At 47.8% G+C, this 6,322-nt stretch overlaps 1 long non-coding RNA gene across 1 annotated transcript in view; it reads left to right on the top strand.

Annotated features, from left to right (window-relative positions):
* Nucleotides 1–6,322, top strand: part of LOC104990571 — an 11,500-nt gene that overhangs the window by 761 nt on the left and 4,417 nt on the right. Inside the window, exon 2 of the long non-coding RNA XR_825526.1 lies at nucleotides 3,518–3,592. This is a non-coding gene — a long non-coding RNA (uncharacterized LOC104990571). The remainder of the gene's footprint in view (nucleotides 1–3,517; nucleotides 3,593–6,322) is intronic.

The following is a 6,322-nucleotide window of genomic DNA, read 5'->3' as shown; positions in this document are numbered from 1 at the left end:
TTTTTTTTTTTTTTTTATCATAACCCCACAGTGAGAAATACATTTGCATTCTCACCCAGTACACTTATACTCCTGTGAGTGTATGATAAAATTTTACAGAAACAATACTTACCCTTCCTACCATGATCCACTGATGTTTTCTGTCTTGTCCTATCTTTTTCTTTCTTCCCTCCCTCCCTCCCTCCTTTCCTTTTTTTTTTTTTAAATATTGAAGTCTAGTTGATTTACAGTATTGTGTTAGTTTCAGGTGTATAGCACAGTGATTCAGATATATATATGTGTGTGTGTGTTTGTATTCCTTTTCAGAAGGAATGTATTCCTTCTGAAATACATACACAGTGTGTGTGTATTCTTTTCCCTCATAGGTTACTACAAGTTACTGAGTATAGTTCCCTATGCTATACAGTAGGTCCTTATTGGTTATCTATTTTATATATGCATGCATGTTCAGTTGCTGAGTTGTGTATGACTCTGCGACCCCATTGACCAGGCTCCTCTGTCCGTGGGATTCTCCAGGCAAGAATACTGGAGTGGGTTGCCATTTCCTTCTCCATGGGATCTTCTCAAACCAGGGATCAAACCCACATCTACTGCATTGGCAGGCGGATTCTTTACCACTGCACCACCAGGGAAGTTGTTATTTTATATATAGTAGTGAAAGTGTTAGTTGCTGAGTCATGTCCAATTCTTTGCGACCCTATGGACTGTAGCCCATGGGGGCTCCTCTGTCCGTGGAATTCTCCAGGCAAGAATACTGGAGTGGGTAGCCATTCCCTTCTCCAGGCGATCTTCCCAACCCAGGAGTCATACCCAGGTCTCCTGCATTGCAGGCAGATTTATTACCATCTGAGCCACCAGGGAAGCCCTATGTGTATATGTTAATCCCAACCTCCTCCTATTTTATCCCTTCCCTTACTTTCTTTTCTTGATCATGACCAGCAGTTTGAATAACATTATCATGAAGGGTTGATGTAATAAAATACAGAGCAGTATGCCCAGTATATTGTAATTGTTGAATAATTGTTACTAGTCTCTTCCAGGCTATCCCTTTGAAAAAAATAGGACTTCCAAAGAATTCACTTTTTCAGTTAAGATCCTTCATTGGCTCCCTTCGCCCTTCTGGATAAAAAGTCCATACTCCTTTCTAGGCAAACAATGGCCTTCACACTCTTTGTGTACCTTTCATGTTTCATCTCCCTCTGCCATCCTATTCTCTTTCCATAATCCTACCTTTTTGCCTCAAGAAAAGGTTCCACAGTTCCTAAACACATACTCCTCTATTTCCTGTCTTACTTTTTCCTTCCTTTTTCCTGGTAAACTCCTATGCATCCTTCAAGAACCTGCTCCAAGTTTGATCTCCTGCTAAGCCAGAGCCTTTTCCTTCTCTGGGCTGTTCTTGGCACAGGCAAAGGGCTTCACTCTCTCACACTGCATTACCCACTTTCATTCTTCTGACTTTTGACTGTGGACTGCAGTGGAAGTTTTGAGGCCAGTACTAGAAGACTGGCAAGAAATGTATGCTGAGCTAAAGAATGAATATTTGCATACAATTACATCTACATATGACTTGTTTATGTAGACCGTACATTCTGTTCCCATGCCATTATTCAAGGTAAGATTGCTTCACTTTTGAGCCAAGGACTCCACCCGGGTTCCATGAGTCAGCTACTTTAGGGTGCAGGGATTTGAGGGGCGAGGTGGGGTTGAATTTCCTGCTGGGCTGCTGCCAAACCTCTTGTGAGATGAAGGCTGGGGCTGCTGTGCTTCTTCCACCCCAGAAGCCCCGTCATGAAGCCAGCAGAAGCAGGAGGGATTTGCACGTGTGGGTAGTGGGCAGGGTGCAAAAACTCCGAAGAATTTGGCAGCAGTTTTGAGTAGTTTAAATGGTTCTTTCCTTTAAAGACCACCATGTTTCTTGTTTCCACCAAAGGTACAGCTGAGGAAGGGGGTACCTGCCATGGAGAGGACCCCCTTGTACTTTTGCCTGGACCCTTGGAGTCTTTGAGCCTCACTTACAACACACTAAAGCCATCACACAGTTTCTCTTCCCACAGACCGCTTCCCACAGATGGCCCCCAGACTCTACAGAGAGGACAGGCAAGGTTGCCAGCTCCTAATGCCTGCTTTCCCCTGGCTGCTCTTTAGATTCACTGCTGCTGCTGCTAAGTCGCTTCAGTCGTGTCCGACTCTGTGCGACCCCATAGACGGCAGCCCACCAGGCTCCCCCATCCCTGGGATTCTCCAGGCAAGAACACTAGAGATTGTTTAATAAATTCTAAACCATGGCCAAGAAAATCAGTATCTCTGGGGGTGCAACCCTGGTGAGGGTATTAAGTTCCTCAGGTTATTCCAACAGGCAGCTAAATTAGAGAACTGCTTGTCAGCCCAAAGATGTTTTCTGGTGGGGGTCCTCAGGTAAACCACTATGAATAGTCTATAACCTCCACCTGTACCCATTCCTGTCCCTCTTCCTGAGTTTCTCCCCTGCCCATCCTACCTGCTTCGATCTCCACAGAGCCAGGGCAGACAGGTGGTTCCAGCTGCAGGTCTCAGCATCAACCAGGAGAAGAATCTCTTCCATGGGTGCGTCTGGATATAGCTTCTCCTTTGGTGATCTTCCATGGGTGCATCTGGACATAGCTTCTCCTTTGGTGATACCTGCCTTATTTCCAACCACTTTCAGCCTCTTCCTGCTCTAAGTTGTCACTTTCTCCCCATTTCTAACTTGTAAAGTTAACCTTTTCTCCACCGCTAAAGTCCCTCTATTTGTCTTGTCCACCACAGCACCTTCCACTCCCAGCACATTGCTTGATATATAGCCGGTGCATGGTACATGCTTGTTGACTGACTGAATGACTGCGTCTGGAGGAGTCCTTGGGCCTAGAAAAGAAAACAAAGGCCCTTGCTAAACCATCTAACTTCCGGGAAAACAAAACCGAACTTTTAAGTCCCACCCTGGTGCTCCGGGCTGGTTGCATCTACCTGGGACTTAACCACCCCCTGCCCAAAACTTCCCGCCCCCTGTTCAACTACAAATGCCATCTCAACCAAAGATTACCCAAAACGTCCCGCCTGATAACATTTCCCTTATCGCTTCCACAAACCTCCCTTTAAATATGAAGCCTCCCTGATCCCTCTGGCGCTCAGCCTTAGGCCGACTGTCGCCCCTCCTTGCCTGAATAAAGGTAACCTACCTCCATTGAGGTTGTCTCTCCTTTTCTGCCTCAGCTGAACTATACCTTCCATTTTTGGTGCTGAAACCCGGGAGAGGGCACGGCACTCCTGTGTCCTGTCGCTCTCGCTCACTCGCTCGCTCTTGCTCTCACTCTCCCTCTCGTTGTTTCCCCTGTTGCTGGAATCTGGAAACGTGAACTCACTTTCTGCCAGGGCTCATAAGTTCCCCTCAGGGATGCCTAGTGCCTTTGTGAGTGGTGCAAGCCTTGTCCTAAGGCTTTATTGGTGCTTTATGTACCCACAGGCCTCCGGCTCTATCCCCTTCTCTCTCTCTCTCTGACAGCCTCCGGAATAGGGAACTCTTGCCATTCGACTGCTCTACATGCAACACTCCACTCAAGCCGGCCCCTAGATTAAGGTAAGATCTGGACGGTGTTCTAGAGGCACCCTAGAACCCAGTCCTCTCCGGGTCCTGGGGACCCGTGGCCTAAGGCCACTCTGTAAGCAACCGTGGGGGATGCACCTCGACACAGAGCTCTCTTTTCATAATTCCTATTGTTATGGATGACAACTTGAACTCCCAATAGGAGTCTCTGCTTGCCTTTCAATTATGGGGTCTGGCCAGTCTGTCCCAAAAGATTCCCCTCTGGCCTGTGTTCTCAAAAATCTCAAACCACTCTTACTCACTGAACTTAAAGCTAACCGCTTAAAACAACTCTGTATACAGATCTGGCCTCAATACCAATTGGACAGTCAAGACCACTGGCCTGAATTTTGCACATTTGACTTTAACATTCTTCAAAATCTCACCGACTTCCCTAAACGGAATGGCAAGTGGGAATGGCAAGTGGTCGGAGGTCCCACATGCCAAAGCCTTTTAGGCCCTTCGGAGCAGGCCCTCCCTATGCAAGGCCTGCTCCACCCACGAGGTCCTTCTATGCAGCTTGTCTCCCAAACAAAAGGGCTCTTCTTCAATTAACCCCCTATGGTGCCTTCCTCACCCCTGGAGTTTGACCCCACTGACGAGCCCCCTCCCTACCAGCCACACCTCCGACCCTCTCCTTCCCCTTCATCCAACTCACCTACTGACTCCGAAACCTCTCCTGACTCTCCCTCAACCCCACTACCGCATCTTCCCAACCCGACCCCTTCCCTCCGCCCCACCCCACCCCCCCACCACAAGGTCAGTACCCACAGAGTCAGTACGTGTTTCCCCTGAGAGAGGTGGCAGGACCAGACGGCCCCACCCGAATCCACGTGCCATTTTCATTGTCAGACATGAGCCAGATAGAAGAAAAGTTAGGATCATTTTCTGTAAATCCTGCCAGATACAGAAAAGAATTCCTGAGACTCTCCAAGACCTATAACCTCACATAGAGTGACGTATATTATATCCTAAATGCCACTCTCACCCCAGATGGAAAAGACCGTATCTGGCAAGCAGCAAAAGCCCATGCTGATCACTTACATAACCAAGACCTGGATAGCCCAGCTGCTGATGAGGCGGTCCCTCAGTTAGATCCCCGCTGGACGTACCAGCCCAGTGACCCAGGTATCAGGAGACTCAATCATGATTACCTGCCTTCTAGAAGGAATGCAGAAAAATACTCCTATACATGTCAGTTATGATAAAGTCAGGGAAGTCACCCAAGGGGCGGACGAAAATCCAGCCTTATTCTTGGCATGCCTCACAGAGGCAGTCCAGAAGTATACCAACCTAGATATCACCACCCCTGCTGGGTTACTGTACCTTCATGTTCAGTTCATCAGCCAGTCCGCCCCTGACACTAGACGCAAGCTTCGACAACTAGAGAAGGGCCCTGAGACCGCCCACAAAGAGACCTTCTAGAATTAGCCTTCAAGGTGTTCAATAATAGGAAGAGGCTACCAGAGAAAAAGACCATGAGAGAAAAGCTAAATATGCCTTTTTGGTGGCAGCAATTAAGGGAAGAGATCAGCCTGGCCCAAGTCATCCTAGGCCGGGGCTTAAGACCCATCCCCCTGGACCCTGCTTCCAATGCAACCAGTCAGGACACTGGGCAAAGACATGCCCAAACCCACGGCCCCCGACAAAAGCATACCCAAACTGTGGTTATTTGGGACACTGGAAAATGGACTGTCCCCAGGGACGCCCTGGCACTCCTGGGGAGGACCCCACCTCCCAGACCTGGAGAACGTAATGTCCACAGGGATGCCCTGGCACCCCTGGAGAGATCTCCACTTCTCCCCAGAACCCCAGCATAACCCTACGAGAGTTGTTCCAATGACGGGACCTGGGTTCCAGACCCCCAGCCCATGTCCTGGACACAAGCTTGGAACTTAGGGTAGACGGGGTAGTGGCTGGTGAAAAGACCTCCTTTATAGTAGACACTGGAGCCACTTTCTCTCTCAACTTCCTACTCTGGCCCAACTCAAGACTCAGAACTCAATAAAGGGGGTCTCTGGAGAAACCTATATGCAGGTCAGGAAGCAACAGTTAGAACTGGACATGGAACAACAGACTGGTTCCAAATAGGAAAAGGAGTACATCAAGGCTGTGTATTGTCACCCTGCTTATTTAACATATGCAGAGTGCATCATGAGAAACACTGGGCTGGAAGAAGCACAAGCTGGAATCAAGATTACCGGGAGAAATATTAATAACCTCAGATATGCAGATGACACCACCCTTATGGCAGAAAGTGAAGAGGAACTCAAAAGCCTCTTGATGAAAGTGAAAGTGGAGAGTGAAAAAGTTGGCTTAAAGCTCAACATTCAGAAAATGAAAAAAAAAAAAGAAAATGAAGAGCATGGCATCTGGTCCCATCACTTCATGGGAAATAGATGGGGAAACAGTGGAAACAGTGTCAGACTTTATTTTTTTGGGCTTCAAAATCACTGCAGATGGTGATTGCAGCCATGAAATTAAAAGACGCTTACTCCTTGGAAGGAAATTTACGACGAACCTAGATAGCATATTAAAAAGCAGAGACATTACTTTGCCAACAAAGGTCCATCTAGTCAAGGCTATGGTTTTTCCAGTGGTCATGTATGGATGTGAGAGTTGGACTGTGAAGAAAGCTGAGCACCGAAGAATTGATGCTCTTTAACTGTGGTGTTGGAGAAGAAGACACTTGAGAGTCCCTTGGACTGCAAGGAGATCCAACCA

This window comes from Bison bison, unplaced genomic scaffold, assembly GCF_000754665.1.
Source record: "Bison bison bison isolate TAMUID 2011002044 unplaced genomic scaffold, Bison_UMD1.0 scf7180017864180, whole genome shotgun sequence".
Classification (NCBI taxonomy): domain Eukaryota; kingdom Metazoa; phylum Chordata; class Mammalia; order Artiodactyla; family Bovidae; genus Bison; species Bison bison.
Note: the sequence above shows the minus strand (reverse complement) of the source record. Positions and strands in the feature narration are given on the sequence as shown.